Here is a 27,738-nt window from a genome sequence, read left to right as displayed (position 1 = left end):
CCCCAGTTTTTGGTTCACCATCTTTACCTCCTAAATGTTGCAGAGAAGCAACTTTTCCTCTTGTACTTTCGGCTTCTACCTTTAGGAGTCACTGCAGAGGATCATCTGCCTGCACTTCACCCGACATCATCTCCTGTCGCACCAACACTCAGCATCTCCTACATCCAGAAATCTACTCTGTGGTCTCCTTCTTCAGCATACTTTGTCTAATATAATATAATGTAAATTATCTTTTTTTGTTGTTTTCTTGTTTGATTGATTTTGTTTTCATTTTCTGGTTAACTGACCAAAGTTACTAGGTAAACATAGTTTAACTGGGTATTAACAGCTCTCTTTGAGGGTCACAGTACAGGAATGTGGATGGATGTTTTTCCAACTGTTTTATATTTATTTATATGACCAAAATTAGAACTACGGTGTGACAGTGGAACACCAAAGCTGAACTAAATTCTGGTATGTAACACAGAAATCTGAATAGAGGCGTGTAACATGTTGTATTGTTCTCAGTATTTTTCCACTGGTGATGCACAGGGAGCGACTCTGCAGCCAATTTAAACCTGCTCACTGTGCACACACACTGTGTTGTTGGTTCACACTGCTTTGTACGTCAGGTTGCTCTGAATGCAAATGTGGTTAACAAGTCTGTTCCCAGTGGTGTCTCATGTTTCACAGTCAGTTTGCCTGAAGTTTCTGTCAGAGCTGGCTGATTTCTCTAAATGCTAGATCTTTAAGGGCCTCTTTTATTGCCTCCTTTATCAGAGGATACAGTTGAGGATCCTTTGGGAAAGAAAAGGAGATGTGCAATCCCGCAGTTTACAACGAGTCACTATCAGTCAGGCCTGCTGTTTTCTACAGTCTGGTAAACTTGAATGTTACATGGTGAAAAAGATGAGATAAATTAAAACGATCAAACTGAGGGTTGGAGTGTAACTTAGTTTCATTCAGGGGACTTTTTTTTTTCTCTCTAATGAAACTCATGCGAACCATTTGAGGACATAGATTTAGCTTTGGTGCCCTCTGGAGGTCAGTGTCTGATTTAACAACTAAGTGAGACTGGTACACACAGGGCAGTCATTACTTTCTTTATTTGCATATGTTGAACATGCTAACTTACAGTTAACGCGTATGGATGATGGCAGAAATTCATTCATCTAGTCTGCAGAAATGCCGAGTATATATATTTAACAAAAGAATTAATTTACATTTGAAATTATTTTTGATTGGAGCAGTTCCTGTTGATCTGCTCTTTAGTACCATATTAAAACGACTTCTTCAAAGTAAGAAACCCAAGGTACAGTAAAAGGCATAGAAGGAAATCCCCTTGTAGCGGTGCCTGTGGAGGATTAGTGAAAGAGAAACTGAAACAAAGTAATAAAGACACAGGGTCAAATCCAGAGCCAGCAGATCTCCTGAGGTGCTTCATACATACACATCGTCTGCGATCTTTCTCGTCACTTAACAGGTTGGTGTCAAACTAAAACTTAATTGCATGAAATATGGAACACTTACAACAATTTTCATGGATATGTTAGATTGTGGATGTCAGTCCAATAATACTGAGTAGTGTAGGGAAAAATGCAGCATGCTTGAAAATTTGTAGAAATTGTCCCTTACTTCCAAGAAAGAATATAAAAATATTTTAACTCTATTTTAACCAGAATATTGAAATTAATTTAAAGTAAGAAAAAGTAAGATACAGTAAAGGCATGGGAGGAAATCCCCTTGTAGTGGCGCCTGTAGAGGGTTGGTAAAAGAGAAACTGAAACAAAGCAATTTTCAAATATCTTTAGATGGTGTTTGTCAGTGTAACAATACAGTGGAGAGAAAAAAATGCAGCTTGCTTGGAAATCTTTATAAATTGTGTCTTACTCAAAGAACCAATCTCTAAATAATGTTTAAATCTGCTTTGAACAGATTTTTCTTATCTGATTAAGAAAATGGATGAAGATGAAGAAATTCTCCTCAAGAAGCTGAAAGCACTGGTTACAAATATCCAATGGAGCCCAAAGGAGGTCGCTGACTTGTTTGATGCCCTTTTGAAGAGATTTGAGTCATCAGTAAATGACAAATCACATCTCCTCACATGGATGGTAAAAATGTTGCACTGCATAGAGATTCACTTTATTACTTCAGACTGGAAAAATGAAGATGGAAAAACACTTCTGCAACTAGTCCAAGAAAAAACTGTAACAGATGAAACCTTGAAGGAATATTTAGCCAATGACAGAGAGAAGACCTTGGACAAAATCATTGACGAAATCCGCCAAGAAAAGTTGAACCAGGTTGATGAAAAGCTTTTAAATGATGTCAGAGATATTGTATCAACAGTTCATGAAGGGCGTGATATTCCTGAGAACGGTTCACAGAAGAGTGAACTGAAAACCATCTTAAAGAAGCTCTGTTTGGCAGTGGAAAAAACAAAAATTAAAGATACCAAAAAGCCATTTCGGCCACAACTGACACAGATGGTGAGCTGGTGCCTGATGGCTCTTTCAGAAACAGGGCGATTGATTCAGGTCGGCACGGGAGAGGGGAAGTCCTGCATCGTGGCCATGTTTGCAGCTTTTAGAGCTCTGAGAGGAGAAAAAGTCGACATCATGTCGAGTTCATCAGTTCTTGCAGAGAGAGATTGTAAAGAATGGAAAGGATTTTATAAAGAGTTGAACATCACTGCAGATTATAACTGCAACAGGCCTGATGGAGAACTAAAAAAGTGCTATGAGTGTCAAGTTGTTTATGGGACTGCAGAAGACTTTGCTGGTGACTGGCTTCGGCACCACTTCCATAGGTTGGACATATTAGGGCAGAGGAAATTCCAGTGCGCAGTAGTGGATGAAGTGGATTCCCTGATGCTAGACAAGGGTCATCATGTCGTCTATTTAAGCAGTAACATGCCTGCTTTGCAGCATCTCAACCCACTCTTGGCATGTATATGGGCCACTGTTAATCAGTACAAGAAAACTGGCACAGATACAACAGTAGGGCCAAAATATCGTTTTTATCAAGTGCTGGAAAACATGATGGAGAAAGATGGTGATGAGTCCATCATTCGTCAGATAGCAGAGGACACAGGTATACTGTCAAAAGGATCAGTCAAGGATCTGAGAAAGAACCCGAGTCTCTTAAATGAAATGACTAAAAGTGCGACTGCTGACCAGCTGGCTGAGTTCTTCAAAGCAGTGGAAAGGAAATTTCCATCTTCCCAGTTTGCTCTCCACCTCATAAACAGCAATGGTGAAATAGACAAACTCAACAAAGAGCTGCAGAGTGAAAATGGGGAAGCAAAAAGAGTGTCACTGCTTTTACTTGATGGTGGCTTCTGTCAGTACATGTACTCTGATCACAATAGCGTGGTGAGAGCTGTAGAAGAGGAAGTAAAGAGATCAATTCATTTTACTCCATGTGAACTGAACCAAGCTAAAAGCAGCTGCTACATCCCAGGCTTCTTTTCAGAGCTGGTCAAATCTAAACTAAAAGTCTGGATTGAAAATGCATTTGAAGCTCAACTCATGACAGAGGACCATGAATATGTGATGGAGAAACATGGAATCGTGCCCGTGGACTACAGCTGCACAGGGGTTGTTGAAAACAACATGAAGTGGGATGATGGACTGCAACAGTTTATTGAAATGAGACACGAGTCAAAGATGAGTGATATGACAGCCATCACAAACTACATGTCTAATGTGGGATTGCTTCAAAAGTATAAAAACCAGTTTGGAAGTCAGATCTATGGGATGTCTGGAACTCTTGGTCAAGAAAAGGAGACTGAGACTTTGCAAAAGATTTATGACGATATCAAAACCTGTCAGATACCTTCATTCAAACGTAGAAAGCTGTTTGAGGTTGAAGGTGTTGTTGTAGAAGATGAAAAAGAATGGATTGAAAAACTCTGTGATGTTGTCATTGCACAAACCAGACCTACATCATACAGGGATCCTAGAGCTGTGCTCATCATTTGTGAGACTATCAAACGAGCAAAGATGATCCATCGCAGTCTAGGAAATAGAGTCCAGAACAAAAAACTTTATGTAAACAACAACATGGACAACAGTGTGGTCATTTCTAAGGAGCTTGAAGCAGGAAGAGTCATCATAGCGACAAACCTTGCTGGCCGTGGAACAGACCTTCAGGTTTCTGACACAGTAAAGGAAGCTGGAGGTTTGTTTGTTGTGCAGACCTTCCTGCCCAAGAATGCTCGTGTAGAGGCGCAGGCATTCGGCCGAACTGCCAGACAAGGATCTCCAGGATCTGCTCAGCTCATTGTCTGTTTGAGTCATCTGGCACAGCCACTTCAATTATTATTCCTTTTAACAAGAAAACTTCACTCTTTATATAGAAATCTAACAGATGTTAATCCACTTAAACAACATCTGTTTGCAATGCAGTTAAGGTCATATCAACAAAGGAACAGTAATAAAGCATTTGCAGAAATGTCATCAACACTGAAGGATATTTTGACCAAAAAGTCACAGATGGAAATAGACATAGTTAAACAGGTCAGAGAGAGCTCAGTCGCTGATGAACTATCAAGCTACTTGGAGTCTCAGATCCCATTCATGAAGAAGAAGGAAGAGCTCTTCAATGATTATCTGGATGTACTAGATGATGTGTACAAAAGCAGTAACAATCAACCAGAGGCTTCAGATTTGTCTGCTCTGAATGAGTTTTGGGGTATGTGGCTACTCACAATCTTCAGTGCAAAAGACTCTACTGAAGATTTGAAAAGTAGACTGAAAACAGATCTGGACACAGCGAGGCAGAAACTCAGACAGAGAGAATCACCCTCATCAAACCTCTACCACTACATTAGCTTTGGTAACAACCTGCGTGAAAAGGGGAAGTTTGCAGAGAGCATCAACATGTACACTAAAGCCATTCAGAAGGATCACTGTTGGGGAGCTATTGCATATTACAACCGTGCTTTTACATCTTTGAAGCAGCAAGACAGGAGTCAGAGTCCAGACTGTATCAGTCGAGCTCTAGAAGATTTGCAAAATGCACTCAAGTCTGTTCAGCTTCACTGTGATCAACTTGAAGTCACTCAAAGGTTTTCAAATCAGCACATTAACAAAGACAATGATGATTCTCTCACAAGACTTGACGAGCAACTCATGGCCAGATACAGAGTGTTGGTGTCATTTAAGGAACACATTACAGAAGCCATAAAGAAAGTGGTAAAGGCCAGAGATGTGGGTGGGAAAATAAAGGTGGAAAAGACCACAGTCTATGCACTGGTTTCATTGGTGCACTCTGTGCCATTGAAGATATTTTCAATGGAATCACTGCGTGCACTTCTCTCTAGAGACCCTGTGAAGTGCCTCCAACTCATCAGCAACTCCTCCTTTGATATTCTAAATGAGCTTAAATCTCTTAAATCTCTGGGCCTGACTCACATCTATACCTTAGACACACTGTTTACAGTGGTAGGCTTTATCTCAAAGATTGTTAGATCCATAATGTCATTCCTTAAATTTGTTCGGTTCCATGGCAGGTAATCAGCTTGAGCAAATAAACAAATAAATACATATCAGGAAACATGTTAGCAGAGATTTTACAGCAGGGGAACTGTGCTTCCTTACAGTGTAGATTTTCTTCATTTATTTTATGACTACATTTAAAAGAAATCATTCATATATGTATGAAGAGTGTGGATTTACAAAATATCTCAGAATATATATTGAGACATTTCTTCTTCTGATTTTTTTAGCTTAATTTTTAGTCTCACCATTTTCTATATCTAACGATATGTGATATAATTATATACTGTATGCAGTGAGCAAAACCAGTCATTTTTTGATTTGCTTCACTTGAACTACTTTAGTCAGAATTCCCAGTATTTTGTTAAAATGATTTGAACAATAGTTTATAAAGCTCATGATAAGTTGTCATCTAATGCAAAATAGTAATTGAGGTTTAGTGTTTGATTGTTATTTTGTTATTGATGTATTTAGATAAATAATTAAACATAACTGTATTCTTTGCTATGTTTCTTGACACTCAATGCTGCTTTTAGTTTGAGATATTTTGCTAATTCTGCTAATCATATTTGTTAACTTCGTATGCATATACTTTATGTTCAAAGAGATCATTGTCAAAGTAGTATTTTCTCATAAGATCCAGCCCTAACTGTATGCTTTAGATACTATATGCTTTGTAAGCTAGACCAGACAATATTACATACAGAGGAAAAAACCCAAAATCATATGACCCCCTATTAGCAAGTTAAGTTAGTTATTCCTTATTTAACACAAAAGCACAATAATACAACCACAGGCTTACAGGTTTGGCATACAAGAAGGGTAGGGATGGGAGGGTGTGTATGGTCTGTAAACAAAACATGTACAAAGGGCTGAGTATAATCAACATTCAAGTCATGAATTATGCTTCATTAACTGTCTTCCAGTATAACCAGAAATACAAATGAAAATTCCTATATGATCATCTTTGCACGGAAGTTTCCTACACTATTCAACAAACCACACAGTGGCTTTTATTAATTTTTACCCCAATAATGACAAATCACAGAACACAAATATCACTTTAGCTTACAGCTTACAAGTGTGTAGCATAACAACTAGCCTTAGCAGCACCACCACATAGTGAGCAGATTAATGAACATTGCAATTCTACACAAGCCGATTCCCTATATGAAATAAAAGGCACAGGACTGTCCTCTCCTATCAATGTCTACTCACAGTTCTTTAGTGACACACACAACTCCCACCACGCCTAGAAGTCCACTGTTGAGTGAGTTTGCAAGGTCTGTGCTCTGGACCATGTGCCCGATATCGCGATTGCGTTTTCTCACCACAAGGGGGCTCTCACACACAGTCAACATCTTTTCCAACACAGACAGACCCACACCCCAGCCCACTGTCACAGTCCTTTCACAGAGGCAAAGAATGACCACATTGCTCTTTACAGCGGTGAAGGCATTTTTTGGCACAGAGATAGTAAGGGTAGGAATACCAATTTTATAAATTTATTTCAATGATTAATAATAACGCATGCACACACCATTACAACATAAAACGGTGCCACTTTATTATGCGACACATGCAAACTTACCAAAAACTTACCCCAAAATGTGGGTAATATTTCTGACAAGAAATAAGCTGTGAGCATTTAGGATGAATAGGGGCCAAAGTTTTAGCTGTGCACTCACAGGTTTGAGACATCCAGTCATTGAACCATTCCATTTTTTGGCATCTCTTCCTCTCATTCCCAATTAATGAACATCATCAGCTGCCACAAAACCCACATCGCACAGACACAGCCAGAGAGGGGGAGGGGGAGTTGAGTTTTCCAGACTTCAGTTAAACTAAATTTGTATAAAGTTTGGTTTATAGAGGAAAAAAAACATTTTCTGTACTTGGAAATCTCCAGATTTTTCTTTCTTCTTGAGGTGAACCTATTCTACTTGCTGTTCAAGTGTTTGTATCATTTATGATTTTCACATGTTCCTTTCTGTGTCGATGACAAATTGTTGATGATCCAGATGTTTAAAGGAATTTTAACTTGTTAGTTTTAGACTCTGACACTAAAGGTCCAGTATTTTTAGTGCTCAGCAGCTCAGAGAAATAATGCAACTGAAAGCAGAACCTCTGAGAAGACTCTGAATGGATCTTCATGAGGAGATGAGGAGTATGATTTCTCTTCAAACGTCAGTTTGTTAAAATGGTGAAAATTTGAGTTGTTAGCGTAATAACAAATCAATTTAGTAATAAAAAAGCCATCCGTGGTGTAGCTCAGGGTGAGTGTGATGTCTTATTTTTTAGTATCATTATTAAATCTACAGAGGTCAGAATCACTAGTTCATCTGTTTACTGCCTAATAGGAGATTTTACACACATACAGCAGTGGTGAAGGCAAGGCAGACCTGAACTTCACAGTCTGACCCAGCTAATGACCAGCAGAAGACGATCCACGATTGTATAGAAATCAATGAAGGCGATACAGTGATGAGTTGTTGACCACAGGACATGCAAGAAAGACAAAGTGCAAACCACTTCAGAGGTGTATTTATTTGCCTTGTTTATTTATTTATGTGTTCATATGGTTGCATCTGTGACCTCAGCTAACATTTTCATCGTAACTTTATGGGGCAGCTTGTGATCATAAGCAAATGTAAAAATAATAATAATCAGACTAAGGAGCTTGGAAAGAAAAGCGTCTGGACTTCTTGAGTTGCTTGAAGACGTTTCACCTCTCATCCGAGAAGCTTCTTCAGTTCTAAGGATCAGTGGTGGAGAGTCCCAGATTTAAACCTAGTGGGAGTTCCCCCCCCCAAAGGGGGACAAAGGACCCTCTGATGATCCTCTACCTAATCACATGAGCCAAGGTGTGAAAACGGGTGTGGGTCCTAATCAGCCAGAGTTTCGGGTGAGCTCATTGTGAAACCTGGCCCCACCCTATCATGTGATTTCCTGAGGTCAGATGGCCCAGGATGTGAGTGGGCGTTAAGGCGTCTGGGAAGGAATCTCAAAACTGGATTATAGATGGCAGACAGTTGGTGTCGTAAACCACCGCCTGTGTTCAAAGATGGTCGCTCACAGTGGACGTAAATGGCTTCTTTCACTCCTCTTTCTCCGATGTAGAGGTCTGGGCATTCCTCGCTGCACTGTACAGCGTACACCACATTGTTCAGTTTGGGTTTAGGAGTTTTGTCTTTCGGGTGAACCAGTTTCTGTCTGAGTGTGTTGCTGGGTCTGAAATACACTGGGATGTCGTGTTTGGAGAAAACTCTCCTGAGTTTCTCTGATGCACCGGCTACATAGGGGATGACAACGTTGTTGCGTCTATCCTTCTTATCCTCCCTCGCTGGTGTCTGATCTTCTTTTCTGTGCATCTTTGCTGACTTTATAAAAGCCCAATTAGGATAACCACATGTTTTAAGTGCTTCCTTTACATGTGTGTGTTCCTTCTTTTTTCCCTCAGGCTTAGAGGGAACATGTTCTGCCCGGTGGTGTAGGGTCCTGATTACTCTAAGTTTGTGTTCCAGAGGGTGATGGGAGTCAAAGAGGAGGTACTGGTCCGTGTGTGTGGGCTTCCAGTAAACTTCAATGTTGAGGTTGCCATTCTCTTCAATGTGCACGGCGCAGTCCAGGAAGGGCAAACAGTTATCCTTTGTGTCTTCCCTGGTGAACTTGATGTTTTTATCCACGGCGTTAATGTGCGCAGTGAAGGATTCCACTTCTTGTGTTTTGATTTTGACCCAGGTGTCGTCTACATATCTGTACCAGTGGCTGGGTACTCTCCCTTTAAAAGAGCCAAGAGCATTTCTTTCTACTTCCTCCATGTAAAGTTTGGCTACAATAGGTGACATGGGGGAGCCCATGGCGCAGCCATGTTTTTGTCTGTAGAAAACCTCATGTTCTCATGTCATATTTAGAGTCTCTTCTTTGTGGTGTGTGGAGCTTCAGTGCCAAGATTACCAACAACAACAAAATTCTACTGGAGCTTTTTGCAGTTCATGGGATTTCATAGTGTATTTATAAATCACTATGAGTATGAAAAAAATCTCAGAGAGAAAACGAAAGTTTTGCCTCCTGCCCGGCCGGCCTCCTGAACTTTTTTCTGGACTCTTGGGCCGTCGTCCTCCGGGCCGGCCCCCTGAACTGCCCAGGTTTGGACTATCGTGCCGTCAGCCTCCGGGCCGACCCCCTGAACTTTGTGTGAACTGTTTTTCCTGGCTGCCTGCGCCTGTCGTGAGCCTGTGTTTTGTCATGTTGCTTTCCGGGCTCCGGTGTTTGCACTTTTTTTTTTGTTTCTGGCTCCTTGTTTGGTTTGTTTCGAGCCCTCCATCCTGTTTCCCCCACCGCCCGCCCCGGTTGGGTTGTTTTTCGTTTTTGGTGTTCTGGTTTGGGCTGTCTGGAAGCCAGCCCTTAAGGGGGGGGTACTGTTAGGATCCCTGGGTCAGCGACCCAGTGGTTTGTGTTTTGGTTCTTTGAGTTTGTTATTTCATTATATTCTAGTTTTGCTTTTTGAGTTTTTGGATTATTCTTAGTTTAGGTTCTCTGGGTGGGTTCTGTTAGAGTTTTAGTGTTCTGGTTTTCTGTCTGTGATTCTGAGTTGCTGTCTCCCCTGTTTGCTGTATCCCCACGTCCAGTCAGTGTCTGTGTCTGCCCTGGTCCCACGTCTTTGTTCCCTTTGTTATAATGCCTGCCTGTGATTCTGTGTTGTGTTTCCTGTTTTACTTTGAAGGTCTCTGTCTTTTCTCAGTGTGTTCAGTTTACGCTTCTTTGTCTCGTTAGTCCTGATTTGCCCCAGGTGTGTTTCCCTCCTGTTGCCCATTCCCTGATTACTCCCTCTGCGTATTTAAGCCCTGTGTTTTCCTGTGCTCTCTGTCGCGTTCTACCGTTTACTTAGCTGTGTGTTCTGTTAGTCCTCTGGTTTAAGTTTATTTTGATTTTTTCCAGTCATGTTATGTTACCCTTTTTTGAGTTCAGTATTAAAGCTGTTTTGAGTTCACCTTTGGTCTCCGGAGTCTGCACCTTGGGTCCTATTCCTGTCTGCACACAGCCTGCACCTAACAGTTAAGTAGTAAGTTTTGTTTTACAAGAAATGAGAGAGGTGGAGGGTTGGGCTCCACCCACAGCCTGCAGCAACTGTTGGTCAATTGGAAAGTTTCCAACATTTATTCTCTGATTTTAATCCATAAAAAGGATATTTTAATGAAATAGAACTCATTGTGCATTACTCAGATGGATTATCATAGGTTTTGCTGCAGGTTTTACTCTGTTAAATACACAGAAAAAGTGAACAAGTTATAAAGTTGACTCTGGAGGTCAGTTATAAACACTATGAGCTGTATTTATGAACAGGACAGAAATTTGTTTATTGATTTCTAACATTTATTCTGCTCTTAAGCATATTTATTAAACCCAGAGTATTGACTGACAGGAGGAATGTGTAAAGGTGCTGAAAAGTAAAGAGCCACAAACAAAATCCATCTTGACACACACAGTAAACACATCTGAACTTGACTGAATGCATTCGGCTGCTAGCTTATAAGAAATCACACGTTCAGGGGTTTGTAAAATACACAGTTGAATCTGATCAATTCAATTAACTTCAATTATTTAGATATAAGTCTCTACTTATGCTGCTTCCCTCTTGTTTCAGCAGCTGTTTTTAAAGACGGGCTCTGCAAGCACAGACAAGAAGACTGAAGTCTGTTTTCTTCTTCATGTACTGACCATAAACATGCACTGACCCAAGTGTATCAGAGTGGGGAAACTTTTAGTCTCTCTCACGTAAATCCTCACAAACATTTGAAACCTTCTTTAATGCCATAAAGATCACTGTGTGTGTCTGAGATGGACCAACAGAAGCTTCACTTCTGATTTTCTTTGTTTAATATGCAGATAGAAACAAATCAATTTTAACAAATTAGCTCAATACAAGAGAAACAGCTGCTGGTGCTTTGGAGTGGCTGGAGTGGTGGCCTTAACTTATTAACATTTAACTTAGATATTTGCCCCTTTAACCTTGCAGACAGGCAACAATAAACCCAAATAATTCAACACATAATAATACCGATGATGCCTTCAAATCAGACTATGGGCCATTTCAGATTTTACAGGAGTACAACTGATAGCATTAACTCCAGATTCAGTCTTAGGCATTTTGATGCAATACATGTGGCACATTCAGCATCACAAGGTTGCATGCTACTGTGTTAAATGCAGAACACATCCTTCTTTCTTGCATTATTTTAGACTTCCAGGTTGAAGATCATTTGCACACAGAGCTTACAGGATGTACATGTGACATTGTATTTATAATGTCCTTATTATAAGTCCTTTACTGATGCAGCAGTCTGGTTGATGTGATACGCTACTTTACTCACAGTTCAAAGAAAGAATGCAATGAATGTAGATGGCTGCAAAGCAGCGTTGAGTTTTCACTGTAGCAGCCCTTGGCATCAAGAATGACAGAAGAGTCTCTAACAGGTGCAGCCATTTATTTCCTCACCAAACTTGGCTCATTAGATAGTCATATTAACTTTTTAAACTCTAAATAGGGTAATTTGGTAGAATTTAAAAATACATGTACTGCAGGTCTGTGGTGATTTTCAGTGCTACTTTCATCTGGTTTTGATTCTGGTTGTGTCTTGGATGAGTCCCAAAGTAGACCTTAAGTTCAAGTGTTGTAGTCCTGTTTTAATTCCGGATTAGTTCTGGGTCTGGTCGAATTGGGATTTAGTCCCCGTGTCTTGATAGAGCACTCTTTTTTTTTTTTTTTTTTTTTTTTTTTTTAACAAAACTCAAAACACAGCCTAATAAATCTTTCAGTCATTTCTATTTTTTATTTAATTATTTGTTTAATTATTCATTTATTAATTAAAAACATTCTAACATATCTTACAAAAAAACAAAAACAGGATCTTTGAATTTTGCATGTTTATGAAAAACAAAACTAATCAGCTGCAGTGAGTTGAAAATGAGATCAAACATGATGCTTGAGCTCACACTGGGTTTAGATAAAACAATACAGTCGCTTTATCACAACAGGTGATCAGTGTTGGACACAGCTGTGTGTTTTGTGCTATTATTGGTTGACCTCACAGAACAGAAGGAACCATAATGAAAAACTTAAATATGTGCAGTTAAGCTGTGATCACTGTAATATCATGCACTCTGAATCCATCAGAAATTACTTTTATAATGGTAACTGTATGTGAAGTGAAGTAACTGTCATATTTCCAAATTTCTGTCTTTATGCATTTGGTATCATGCATTGAACCCCTTTGACTCCATTAGTCCACCAAATGCTGGACATTCATGATCAAATGCTGGCACTCTGTGGATGCAGGTTGAGGAGGATGAAGCAGTTCATCTTCAATTGTCAGAGTGACATCAGTGGTCCTAGTGGAGTGTTGGTGACTGTTGTTTGCTTCCAGGTCATTTCTGTCTCTGTGTTCATCAGCAGGAGATTCAGAGTTCAAAAATCTCTCAGACATTTCAATCTGTGGTTCAGCAGGAGGACGACGTGAATCCTGTTGTTTAAGTGTTTTGTAGATCACAAAAACAACAGCAGCAACAAGAAGCACAGCAGGAACTGACAGACCAACAATCAGTCCAACAGATCCTCCTGTCTGACCTGCAGGTGAGAAACAGGTGTGAGGTGTCAGCTGTCAGGTAGGTGATGAGTGAAGAACAGAACAGAATCCATTTCCTCTTCAAACTGCTGTCAGACATTATCTACTGCACTCTGATCACATCACTCAGACCAGCTGCTTTCTACAAAGTCTCATCAACAACATCTTTAGAAACAAACATCAACAACCAGGAAGCAGCTTCACCTCTGATCACACACACACTCAACTCTACTCACTCACCTGGAGGAACAACAACACTCAGTGTTAAGTTGCAGATGGATGTATATGATTCATTGATGAAGACACAGCACTCGTATGCCCCAGTGTCATTTGTTGTCACATTCTTCAGATTTAAAGACACATTCCCATTTGTCTTCTCTCGGTCATCTAGAGCCACCCGGTTGTGAAACGATGGATCCTGGTTGTGTGGCTCACAGTGCCCGTCCCGCTCTAAATAGACATATTCTTCTATCTGGTCAGGTCTGGCCCACTTTACGCCTGTGAAGTTGTTATCTGGATCTTGACACGTCAGAATAACATCCTGTCCAGGCATAGCTGTGATGTCTAAAAGAGAAACAACACAGACTAAAGGTCAACAGTCAGCATCCAAAGCTCGGTAACTATATAATGTTTGTTAATGTTGACTAAAATAACCCTGATTATGTTTTTAGCTGCTCTGTGCTCAACTTCTGTTGAAATCATCTTAGGCTGAACTTTTTTGTTTGAAACTAAAATCAAATTGAACATGTTCACACCTCAATCTGTTGTCTGTGGCGTGAACAAATCCAACCCCATAATGTGCACTTTTCCCTGTTTAAAATTTCTACATTTCACAGACTGCAGTGAGACAGCCTCACATAGAGCCTGATAATCACTGAAACCTTCTTTAAGTTCAGTTCCTGTCACTTCACTGAGCATCATTGTTCACTTATACTTCTTTTTGTCACGTTTAGTTCGTAGTTTGGTGAGGCCAAAAGTTAATCAAAATCTGTATTTGTTTGCAAACGAGAATATCTCATAATGATAAAATCCCTGTGGTTGTTCACTTTGTCTAAGAAACGTGAAAAAACAAAAAAAGCAATAGAAATAGAAACTAAATTCACAAAGTGCAAGAATAACTAAATTTGTATCACTGCTAAAACAGACCACAAATCTCTGTTCAAGCACAGAGAAGCAGACACATGTGGGACGTTAAACAGGTTTAAACGGGCTCTGCTGTCGAGTTGTTTAGATCGTTGCTTAGCGTATTGTGAAAAAGGCCCGCCCACGGGGAGTGAGACACGGCTGCGTAGACGCCTCCATACCTCTACGCCGGAGTTAACACCGCGATGGGTTGGCGCCGGGATAGATCCCGCGCCACGACATTAAACCCTCGATATAGACTATAGACAGAGCATTCATCGCGGCGGTGTTCTGAACATTGAGTGGCGTTTCTCGGCTTCGGTGTGGACAGAGAGAAGTTTTGCTTCAGCTTGTGACGGTAAGCAGAGACTCTTTCACGGACAGATTGCGGAAACCTTTTGGTTCAGTCTCAGCTGCTCTTTTTAGACATATTCTCCTGATTCTTTGTGAGCCTCTTACACACACTTGTTTTACTTTTCAATATGTTTTTGCTTAACATTTCATTTTTCTATTTTCATTTTAGTTTCCTTTACTTATCTCTTTGCTTAGAATTTTGTTTAGGGATGATTTTCAACATTATTTTAGACACACTGGGCTGTTTGTGGGTTCACACCACGATCAACAGGGTTTTGTGTTTTCTTTCCTTCTCGTTTCACTCATTTTCTTCTGCTTTTGGCCACAGATTTCTGCCCTTTTTTGTTTCCAGAAAAACGGTTTTTATCGGACCTTCCTCACTTATTTACTGATTCGTTTTCATGGACATTTTTGTTTAAAGAACTGTATTTAAAGATTGATAAAATCCGCTGTTCAGGACTGTAACACGGCAGGCGTTTGTACTTCATCTGTATAATACCTTACTAAGTCTCATACTCACTTCTACTAACAAAACAACAATAATAATAATTATGATTATAACAGATGCAATACAACACAATTAACCCGTGAATGCTTAATAATTATGAAACAGCAAAGTTATTTTATTACTAGCGCATCCCACTTCATGGGTTTAACATTGCGAAACTGCTCTTGTATAGTGTTTGATAACCTCTGAGAGCTCAGTAACAGACACGTTATAAAAATATGTGTAAAATTAGTGTAAATTTGAAGTTGAAACGACGTCTAAAACGACCACATTTTCATTTAAAACAGGCCACGCACGAAGGTCTTACCGAAGACAACAGTAGATGTTCAGCAAGCGTGGCCTGGCGTTACAAAACAACACCAAATACCCCAAACCCCCAAGCAAAAATAATATTTATAATAATAATTACCTTGGGTAGCTTGGGTAGCTCCAACGATGAAGTAGAGTAGAGTCCACAGGTGCCTCATTGTTCCAAGAGGAGCGGGGCCTCCCGGTTGTGCAAAGTGAGGAGCATTGCTCCGGACGTATTCTTTATTCACCCACAGAGCCGCAGACGACTGCGGGACTTGGTTGTAGTCGTCCACGGTCCTGTAGTGGCTTCAGCTCTCGATGATGAGCCGAGGACTTTTCAGGGACCGAGGACTGAACCTGAACAAATCCTTTAGGTTCAGTCTCATTTTTACACATATTCTCCTGATTGTTTGTGAGCCTCCTAAACGCACTTATTTTATTTTTTACATTTATTTTGTTTAACATTTGATTTTTGAAACTGATTGTTATTTTAGTTTCCTTTCAAACGGTTTTCACATTGAGTTTGCTCGGTTCTCTTTCATTTAGGAATGCTTTTCGACATTATTTTTGACACACTGGGCTGTTTGCGGGCTCACACCACAAACATAAACAGGAGCTTGTATTTTTTTCTTCTCGTTTTACTCATTTTACTTTTTTCAGAGTTTTTTTTCCCTTCTTTTGGCCACAAATGTCTTTCTTTTTCCTTTCTTTTCTTTATTTTTTCAATTTTTGTAGTATAACAAACCCCGCAGTTCAGGACTGCAGGCGTTTGCACTTCTAATACCTTAGTAAATCTCATACTCACTGCTAACAACAATAATAATGATGATTATGATTATGATAACAGCTGCAATTAAAGTATTCGGTGAACTACGAAACAGCAAAGTGTTAATAACATATTTTATTACAAGCAACTCCAATTTCATGGTTTTCAGCAGAAACCTTTACACAGAACCACAGCAGAGACCAGAAGAGAATCATTTTTTGTCATTTTTCTTAAGAATAAACCAAACCGAGAAGGAACAAAGTTCGTTACCATGCTGGCCTATTGCAAAGTGTTTGGGTTTATTTTTTGGGGAGTGACGTAAAGGTTTAAACCCATCGAATGATTGTGACGCAGCTTTCTTTTTTCATTGTGAAGTTCACAATGCAAATTAAAGATGAAAAGTTGTTACACATAAATAAAACTGAATCATGGTTGTTTGTTAAACTGGGTTTACATTATTATAGTCTTTGGTTGTTTTGTGGAAATTTAGCTATAAAAATATTTATTTTTTTAAGGTGTAGGAGTCGACATCTCATGTGATATTTTATTTTACTTTTTCTCTTTAACATCTGCTGGAAAACAAAGTGAATTATGATAAATGACATCACTAACTATTCAGACAGAATGAAACCTGCACCTTGGCTCCTGAATAATTCTGGCTTTGAATTTGAAATGTGGAAGCAAAGTTTCTGCTCTCACGTTGGCTCTTTTTTGTGTCTTGCAGAAACAGATCAGAAGTTTCTGGAACCATTTCAGCTTCTTTCTCGGAGACGATCATAAGATGTTCATAAGAATAATGTTCTTGGAGCTCTAACTTTGCTTCAGGATTCTGTGTGTTGATTTCATCGACTGCTTGTTTATTAATAAGTCTTTATTTATATTATTGTTGAAAAGAACTCCAAATTTAAGAAAGAGGTAAGTTTAGTTTTATAGAAGAGAGAGAGCAGTCTCTTTGTCATAGCTACAAATATAAAAACACATTAAATCTGCACCTGTAGATGACAATCAGCAATGCAGCTCCATTTAAAAAGATTAAGATAAAAATTAAAGTGTGAATCAACGACTGCTGCTCTCTGAACTTGTAATGTGACTCTTTCCTTACTTGTTTAAAATATCTGAATGATCAGTCATTACTGCTTTTCTTGAAACCTCAACACAGAAAAAGAATAAAAAATAAATGATGTGAAATTCATCACTTTATTATTTATTTATCTACATCTCTTTTTTTGTCATTCTTTAGTACAGGAATCACGATTGCTTTACATTATGTAATGTGAGAACAAGGTGTTTACTGGGAAAAGTCTTTAACCAATGAAAAACTGACACACCACACACTTACTTGGAAAATAGTTTCTGGGTGTGTCAGTTTACGTGAAGCGCCTGAGTGGGAACTTACATTCACCTGTTTGAAAGTGGAAAAGGTCCAAGAAAAGGGCACTTTTTAAAATAGAATAAGAAGTCTGTAATATTTCAAGGAATTAATTTAAGTGGCGCAGGGATTTGGATGTAATCAGTGTACTGTTTTCTAATACTGTCAATAATAAAAGATGAAAATAATTTAAGATGTTTTCAAACTGCTGCCAGCTTTTGAATCTATACTGAGCCTTTCAGTGTGTTCTCCTTGTGCCTCTGTGGACTGTCTCTGGCACCAAAGTTTCCTCTCAAAATCCAAAGACAGACATGTTTGTTCCTGAGTCGGGGTCAGGGATTTGTTGAAACACCTGAAGCACCTTCTGGTACTTTCTGAGGAACGGGCTCAACCAGTTAAACTGCATTCCACCAAACAAGTTTTTACAGGGCCTGTGCGTCAGAGATGACGAGTGCTTGCGTGTGTCTCTTCAAATTTTCCATCACGTGTCATTCACACAACTGCTCCTCTCAGTCAACTCTCTGGGTTTATGAAATAGTAAAAGAGCAGAACAAATGTTAGACCGAAACCATTCAGAAATCTGTAGTCAAGATGAACTCAGTAATCATCAAGCTTGAATCTCCTCTATCATGTTTTTAAGTCTTTCACAATAAGAAGCTGATAAATAAAATAAAAATAATAAAGCTGATAAAATAACAAAAAATCATGAGATAAAAGGGGTTTTATTAAGAAACAAGCCAAGAGAGTGCTCTGCTGTGGTTTGCTCTTTAACAAGGTGACGGTGGATTTTTGGGGGGATTTTGTTTATCATTATCTTAGACACTCCCCTCTGCTGATTTTTTAAAATTTACATCCAAAGTATTTCATTCACAGTTCACATAAAATCATTTTGATTCAACACAAGATTTTTTAATTTACTATGACACAAATTTATGATCTGATGTTAAAATGATTTCAGTGTGCTTTCACCTGCAGCTACATCTTAATGTCAAATATACTGAAAGATATTGTGTACTGATAACAACAAATACTTTTACTTCAGGTTCTTTGAATGTATTTTCATGCTACTGCTTTAGTAAATGATCCAAATACTACTACTTCTTTATTACACTTATATTCATTAGATTCATTACACACAACTGAAGTAGTTCAAGCCTTTCATTGTTTTAATATTGATGATTTTGGCATACATAACTCTCCAAAATTCCTATCTCAAGAAATTAGCCTATTTCATCCGACCAATAAAAGAAAAGTGTTTTTAATACAAAAAAAATAAACCCTCAAATAATTATGTTGAGTTATGCACTCAATACTTGGTCGTGAATCCTTTTGCAGAAATGACTGCTTCAATGCGGCGTGGCATGGAGGCAATCAGCCTGTGGCACTGCTGAGGTGTTATGGACGCCCAGGATGCTTCGATAGCGGCCTTAAGCTCATCCAGAGTGTTGGGTCTATACTGATTCTCTTCACAATATCCCACAGATTCTCTATGGGGTTCAGGTCAGGAGAGTTATGTATGCCAAAATCATCAATATTAAAACAATGAAAGGCTTGAACTACTTCAGTTGTGTGTAATGAATCTAAAATATATAAAAGTCTAATGTTTATCAGTACATTACAGGAAATAATGAATGTATCACAATATGCAAATTTTTGGAGAAGGGTATCTATCTATCTATCTATCTATCTATCTATCTATCTATCTATCTATCTATCTATCTATCTATCTATCTATCTATCTATCTATCTATATATATATATATATAATTTTTTTAAAGACCTTTGGTGCCATCTGGAGGTCAGTGTCTGATTTACCAACGCAGTGATGGTAAACACAGGACAGTTGTTACTGTATATACTTGTGTTGCAGTAATTGTCTGTCCTGGGTGTGTGACACTGTGTTCCGTGTGAAGAGTGTATGCAATAATATTAATAATAACAATAATAATAATAATAATAATAAATTTTATTTGAAAGCGCCTTTCAAAACACTCAAGGTCACTGTACACAGCAGAATAAAAAGCAACATAAAAGCAGGCAGTTTACACAATCATAAAAGCATAAGACATGAACAAATTTAAAATAGCAGAGTGGAGAGGTTATGTGGGATAAGCTATTTTGAACAGGTGGGTTTTGAGTTGGGACTTAAAGAGAGAGAAAGAAGAGATATTTCTTAGATCAGGAGGTAGGGAATTCCAGAGCTGTGGAGCAGAGAAGCTAAAAGCCCTGCTCTCCATGGTGGCAAAACGAGGGGAGGGGACAGAGAGAGAAAGGGAAGAAGAAGATCTGAGACATCGAGATGGGGCGGTGATGTTAACCAGATCAGAAAGATATGGAGAACAGAGATGAAATTGATACGATATTTGAGCGGGAGCCAGTGAAGCTGCTGCAGGAAAGGGGTGATGTGGTGGATAGAAGGGGTCCTGGTGATGATACGGGCAGCAGAGTTCTGGATGCGTTGGAGCTTGTGGATGGATTTTTGAGTAAGACCAAAAAGAAGTGAATTACAATAATCAATCCGGGAAGTAACAAGGCTATGGACAAGAATGGCAGTTGCATGTGGGGTGAGAAAAGAACGGAGACAATTAATGTTGCGCAATTGAAAATATGCAGACCGAGTGACATTATTAATGTGTGAATTGAAAGATAGAGTACTGTCGAGACTGACACCCAAACTTTTCACAGAGGAAGAAACGAAGACCGGCGAGTTATTGATAGTAACAGAGAAACTGTTGGTTCTGGATAATGTTGATTTAGTTTCTACCAAGAGGAGCTCAGATTTATAACTATTGAGTTTGAGAAAATTAGAAGAGAACCATGAATTTAGTTTGACTAAGCAGAGAGTGAGGGAGCGAAGAGCAGATTCAGGTTTAATGGACAGATAAAGCTGGGTGTCATCAGCATAACAGTGAAAGTGGATATTGTACTGGGTGTACCCCGCCTCTCGCCCTATGACAGTTGGGATAGGCTCCAGCGCCCCCCGCAACCCTGAAAAGGATAAGCGGAAGCGAATGGATGGATGGATGGATGGAAATGGGCAATGTGCGTGAGCATGGCCCACAGCTGACACGTGGTGTAACTGTAAAGGTGCAGCATTGCTATTAAAGCTTAATTTATCTATCATCTATGTATCTTGGGTGTCTCGATTGATTTCTGCCTGCCTCACTACTCCGCAAAAGTGAAGTGAGTTAACCCTGGAGGAGGACGTTTAGCCTTCCTTTTAAGGCCTTGGGGCCTCGCATCTCCCGACCACAGTCAGGAGACTGACAACAAGGATGATGTTACCCTAAAAGATTAAAAAATTATTAAATAATGACTTTAAAACAACACATTTAAGCCCTTTATTGTGATAAAACAAGGATTCATATATGTTGTACAAGATCATTATGATACAGGGCCTAGTTATTATTAGCTACTAGCAATGAGCAATGATGGTTGTAACTGTGTACCTTCCAAGGGGAAAAATCGTTTAACACTCATTTTGGAAGAAAAAACATCAACATTTTAGGATATTTTTTTCCCCCCAGATTTGATGAATGTAGTTTTTTATGTCCCAATTGCCATTCAAAATAAAGTAGAAATAATAGAAGTAATACTTCTCAGTAGCATAATCAAAACCTTGTTCTATATGATTTTGGTTAAATTATTTAGGAATTGTTGACTCACTGGGTAGATTGTAAAACCTATATACAGGAACTATATACTGATAAAAATATAGAAAATTATATATGTTTAAAGATTTTAAATAAGCAAAGTATTTGGACTTTAAGGTACAGGTTAGCATTTTTATGAAGAAAAGAAAGGAAGAAATCAGAATTCCAGGTGCGTCAAGATTGGATTGAATCATACAAAAGTTTATTCATATAATTCGATGTCTTGGGGATGTCCGTGTCTGCTTTACATGGCTGTAAGAATGATCTGTACATTTTTCAATGGTAATAAAACAAAAATACATAGCCACCATGTAACTGCACACAGGTTCTCATTAGATCTCATAAGAAAAAGTTTTCACTATTTGTCTTAACTTATTATACTTAAGGACATTGATCAGCATTGAATCCCCCCCCCCCCCCCCTTTTTTTTAAACAACAATGTATTTATTTGTTTGTCTGATGTTTCATGACATCACTTCTGCCACACGTTGTTTCTGAATCATCTCATTGATTTAGCCATGAAGTGGAGTGTAAATTTAACTGTTGAACCTGAATCTACGTCTGTGGCTGAGGCTGTCATTTCTGTGGCACCAAACTTGATTTCTAGCTTGATTTCACGATTCATGTCACCTGCTGTGTGAGATGACTCAAGAGTAATTGTACCAATTTTCTCTATTCCCCACTCATCCAGATATACTAAACCTTGAATGTTTCTCTCTGTGCGATAAAATTCAAAGGTAACCTCTTTCTGATCGCTTACTAGACTGAAGCTGTGCACACTGGATTTATCCCAGCCCACTTCCTCATTTTCCTTCATCAGTACACAGAAAATATCATTACATCTTGCCCTCTTTGTTTGTGTATTTCTTGTCTGCCCTGTGCTTGGAATCATCAAAACTATTAAGTAAAACCACTTTTTCAAGTGATGTTTTTTTCCAAACATCACAGCTCCCTTCATGATTGCTTCTTGAGGATGAAAAGGACACAGAACTTTACACTGATCCCTAAACTGATTGGTAATATGCTGACGCAGAATCAGGCTTTGAGCGTAGCCCCCGACTAACAGAATGTACTTAATGGTGAAACCTTTCTTCAGGATTTCTCTGAGACACTTGGTGATGCCATTCAGACTCTCAGCAAAGAAAGACCTTACTTTCTGTTTTGAGATTTTGATGGATCCTTGATTCCAGGAAACACCTCTCAGTGATTCAAAAAACTTTTCCATTTTCTGCTTTTCCTTTGCCATTTCACCCAGGTTATATGAGCAGCAGATCTCCACATCATCATCATCATTCTCTTTTAACACTGAGATATCATACATCATCTTCTGCAGCTCTCCTGGATGCTCTTTTTCATATGCATCCCACAAATTATCACTGAAGATTTCTCTGAGGAACTCTTTGAATTTTTTATCCACAGTTTGTCCCCCCAGATCATTTCCTGAGGCCTTGTGCAGCTCTTTCAGGGCTCCTCCCTCCAGGACTTCATGAACAGTGATGTCAATGGTTCCACCTGCAAAACACAGAAATTAATTAAAAATAATTAAAAGTGACAAGTGATAGCATCTTTACAAATCATTCTCTCCTCCACCCTCCTAATGCAGACTTTGGGGCCTTTATCACTCACTGGTGAATACACAGAACTATACACAGGTGTGTATATTACCGCGTACAATGATAAAGAGTTGATACAAATATATTTTAACAGTGCTAGACTGTATAACAGTGGAAACAAACTAATCTTTAAACCTGGAGCTCCTCTGTTTATTCACTGTACATCAGTCTAGAAACCCATAACACAGTCTGGTTTCATGCTTCAATGGACAAATAATTTATCTATATAAAAACATACATAATAACATAGTAAGTGTATATAAATATGCACACACACGCACGCACGCACGCATGCACGCACGCACACACACACACACACACACACACACACACGCACACACACACACACACACACACGTTTGCACTGATCAGGAGATGCTCTGAAGTGAAAATAAAGGCATTCTGTTCTATTCTACCTAATCACATGAGTCAAGGCATGAAAAAGGGTGTGGAACCTAACCCCACCCTATCGTGTGATTTCCTAAGGTCAGATGGCCCAGGTTGTGAGTGGGCATTAAGGCGTCTGGAAAGGGATGTCAAAACTGGATTAGAGCTGGCAGACAGTTGGTGTCATAAACCACCGCATCTGTTCAACAATGGTCGCTCACAGTGGACATAAATGGCTTCTATCACTCCTCTTTCAAACCATAAAAAACATAAAAAAGTAAGAAAAACTGCACTATGAAAACATAGAGTACCTCCACAGTCCACCACAATGTATTGTGTTCCTGAAGCCTGTTCAAATGTGACATCACTGTTATCTTCTGTTATAAAACCATCAGCTGGCAGCTTCATACACCAGACTGAGGCTGCTTCTGGTTCCAGTGCAATGACCAGTCTGTCTTCCTTTCCTGGGGTCACAATTCCTGCCTATAAATCAAAGGTAAATAAATTCTCTTTCTCTTTAAAACAGCTGTACAGTACATATTGTCTTTGTTACCTGCGTCGCAGCTTCTCTCATGAACTGTTCTGCTGAAGGATCCCAGATGGCAGGTACAGTCACCACCCAGGTAAAGTCAGAGGCTATGAACTCCTTCCCACCAGCATCTTCTGAGATGAATTTCAGAGCGTCCTCCTTCAGGTATCTCAGAGCTTCTGTGAACACCTTGAGTGCCTTCATTGATCTTCCATTTGCAGCTTCAATTTTCACATCACTGTTAAGCTTCTATGATGGCAGACTAGATATTAGTTAATAGGTTTGCAATAGAAGTAAGTTTTGATAATCAATTTATCGATTAAAATCAATTCTTACTTGGAAAACGTGATATCGATTCATTAAAATGCTGAATCGATTTTTTATATAAATGCACTTTGCCCAAAACGTCAGAATCTCAGGTTAAACTTCACAAAACCATTTCGACAACCGCACAAAGAGCGGATCCGTCGACGCATCAGAGTCAGTGACCGACGGCACGTACACAGTATGCCGTCAGGGCTGAAAGCCGACAGCTCACAGATCCTGATGCGTCGGTGGGAACGTGCTCTGTATTTATGTCTTTTTGCGCTAGATTCTGAGCTGCAGGTTTTATCTCTCTCCCAACAAAATTGACTGAACCAGCAGCAAAAGAAGATCCAAACTACGCTTTGCATTTCGCTTTACATAAACATCGTCATGAATTCGCTCTTACTTTTGCTATTTTGCTTCCACCACGATAAAATCACACTTCATGCAGAGCTCCCTCTCGCTCTCTCTCTCTTTCTTTCTCAGTGCACTTAAAGAACAGTTTCCCTTCTGAAAATCTGTTTTCTCCATTATTCTGCTTATTACCCACCAGTCTAACTTTGTTTACAGCCCAGTAATTTTTACTTACTTCTGACATGAAAGACTCATTTCTGCTGTTCAATACTGAACAAATTGAAACTTTTTAAAATTATGCAAAATTGCAAAATCCTTAGCTGTGTCTCTAATAAAACCTCTGTAACTTCGCTCTGCTTGAATTCAGCAGCATCCGTTAATGTTTATATGTTGACCATTCATGGTTTTCTTCCGTTTTTTTTTCTGCTCCTCCTTCATGTTTTTGTGTTTTAGCCTCAGTAACTTTGACATAAAGGCTGTGACGCTTACACATCTGATTAAGTCTTGCAAGTGTCAGCTTTGGTTTTATAGATAGAAAAAAATCAGTGACGATACCCTAGTTTGTGACTTATACACACACACACACATTCACATATATATATATATATATATATATATATATAGAGAGAGAGAGAGAGAGAGAGAGAGAGAGAGAGAAAAGGAGAGAGAGAGAGAGAGCGAGAGAGAGAGAAAGAGAGATATTAGAATAATGATATAAACAGATAGTTACACTTACTTTGCCATAGAGGGACATCTTGAAGCATTCAAAGAAGAATTTCTTTCTGGCTTCATCACCGCGTGTTTTAAAATAAGCGGACTGGGCTTCATAACCAAAGCTGAGAAATTTTTCATGCTCATCAAAAAGGATGCAGGTCGGAGCCTTTGGGGTCCTCAGTGAAACCTGTTGACCCCAGTATTTTAAACGAGGTTCAGTTTCTGCTTCTCTTTTTGTCAGACTGAAAGCATATCCACTGTACGCAGTGCCAAAGTCTATCGCTATGATGTATGAGTTATCCATTGTGGAAACAGTGCTGAAGAGCAGCAGTTACAGAGTATTTATGAACAAACCAGGGGGCGGACCTCACTGAACTCCACCCCCTGGTCTGTGGAGTTCAGTGTAACAGTCGTACTTGTGTCAGACTGGAAAAAGATTTTCACTAAACAAGACAGGAGACACCGCGATGAGTAAACAAAAGAACAGCAGGTAATTACATTATATCAACCTTTGTCATCTGCAAACTGGCAGATTTAAAGGTTACACTAATTAAAACTATTTAAACGTGAAAATGCCTAAATGCAATTTGAAGTTTTGTTTATCCGTTTTCCTTAGTTTGAAATGATATGACAGAGTATGAAGTGCGCAGCTAAGGTTTAGTATTTTTCCTCTCTGGATATCTGCCTAAATATCTGTGATATTAGCTTTCCTCTTTACCTTCAAATTAGAGATCGGAATCAAGCAGCAGCTCCACAGGAGCTGAGGTAAGGATTTGCTCTTTTTAATATCATTTGATGTTTCTGATCAGAAATGTTTTAAATTGCTTCATTTACATGGTTTTCACAGCTGGACAAAGGATAGACGGCATGTTGCTATATGATCATCTTATCATAAGATTTTACATTTTAAAAAAGCTCAATAAACATTAAAACTCTGAAATGAATTCTTCAAAATTGTTGTGTGTATTGTGAATAACTTTTCTAAAATGTTTTTAAACAGTTTGGCTGAGATGGGAAAAAAACTTCACGATGCCAAGTAAACATTTTTTCTGATCTTGCATAAATGTCTGAAGTTTCTCATTTCTTCTTTTTATTTCATCCTTTTTTTAATCTGTTCACCAAGACTTTTGTTTTACATGCTGTATATTTGTCTCACAGTAAGGTGGTGAAACAACAAGTGGAGGAACTGAATTTAGTTAAAGAGAGGTACTGTTGGCTTATTCTGGTGAAACATCAAAATCTGCTGTACAAACTCATAATTACACTCATATTGTTAAAGTATTTTAAACAGTGAAATTTTAGTCTTTTGCAGAGTGGTATGCTTGATAATACGTATGCTTAATTACACTAAAAACATGAATTTTCTCTCACAGGTCTGTGAAACGTCTAGAGGAGGAACTGAATCCAGTCATACAGAGGTACTGTTGGCATATTCTGGTGAAACATTAAAGTCTACTGTACAAACCCACATAATTACACTAACATCGTTAAGGTATTATTTTAAACAGTGAAATTTTAGTCTTTTGTAGAGTGGTATGATTGATAATACGCATCAACTGAAAACCGGCTGAGATTAATTTTTCAAAATATTTTTTCCCAGTTTCAGTGAGTAAAAATCTCTCAAAAGCAGTAAAAAAAAATCAGCACTGGTCGCAGACCTGTGTTACTGATCATTAGGAAGTGAGAGCATCTCTATAACCTCAATAGGGGAGGTTTTAGCAGTTTGTTTGTCTTGAAATGTAGGTTTCTCTAACCCACACCTGCCGCCTGCAATGACCTGAGCACAGATTAGCCTGCTGAGCCACCTCCTATACAGAGACTGGGAGCAACAGAATCCTGGGAGGCTGCCAAGACAGACTCCCACACCACAAACGTAAACAGACACACAATGCCTCGACATATGGTACCACACAAAGCGAAAGTGGTCAGCGATCGCTGGTTTTACTTCTGTACAGCCATTTTATATGTACGCTTTTGGGCATGGATGGGCTAGCTGGAGTGTCTTAAAGAAATATTCAGGTGTCATAACCAAGGGGTGGGGAATCATTACATATGGAGAGGTAATGTAAATATAACAGAGAACATAACAATCTTCCTAGGAGTGGGCGTTTCACCAAATTCATCGCAAACTCAGGAACTCTACAGGCCTCAGTGAGCAGGTTAAAGGTTAATAATAATGACATCACAATTTGAAAAGAAAAAAAAAACTGATCAAGCATGACTGTTTGGAAGGGTTGCAAGAGAAATATTCTTCCATATAAAAGAACATAGCTAAATGGTTTAGGCTTGCAAAGTTGGGGGTGAACAAAGCACAAGACGTTTGGCTGATAAAGTGACACATCACTGCAGGTTACTGCTGCTAAAGGATGTTCTACAAGATGCTGAATCAGGTGGTGGACTTGTACACAAAACAGTAGCTACAGATTTATTTCTAATCATGGAGCTGACTGAATATATTGACTATTGTGAATAACCTCAATATTATGTTTTTAAACAGTTTGACTGAGATGGAAAAAAAAACTTCACGATGCCAAGTAAACATTTTTTTCTCATCTTTCATAAAAGTCTGAGGTTTCTCATTTCTTATTTTTATTTCATCTTTTTAATCTGTTCACCAAGAATTTTGCTTTACATGCTATATATTTGTCTCACAGGTCTGTGGTGAAA

At 38.9% G+C, this 27,738-nt stretch overlaps 1 protein-coding gene and 1 pseudogene across 1 annotated transcript in view; one reads left to right on the top strand and one right to left on the bottom strand.

The window, feature by feature from the left end:
• The window catches only part of LOC134624718 (CD226 antigen-like), a 309,325-nt gene that overhangs the window by 134,484 nt on the left and 147,103 nt on the right, over nt 1-27,738 (top strand). The window lies entirely within an intron of this gene.
• Nucleotides 21,668-25,375, bottom strand: LOC134623850 (heat shock 70 kDa protein 12A-like; annotated as a pseudogene).

The sequence above is a fragment of the Pelmatolapia mariae genome, linkage group LG3_W (genome assembly GCF_036321145.2).
Source record: "Pelmatolapia mariae isolate MD_Pm_ZW linkage group LG3_W, Pm_UMD_F_2, whole genome shotgun sequence".
Lineage (NCBI taxonomy): Eukaryota > Metazoa > Chordata > Actinopteri > Cichliformes > Cichlidae > Pelmatolapia > Pelmatolapia mariae.
The sequence above is the reverse complement of the archived record's forward strand: the minus strand, read 5'-3'. Positions and strand labels throughout refer to the sequence as shown.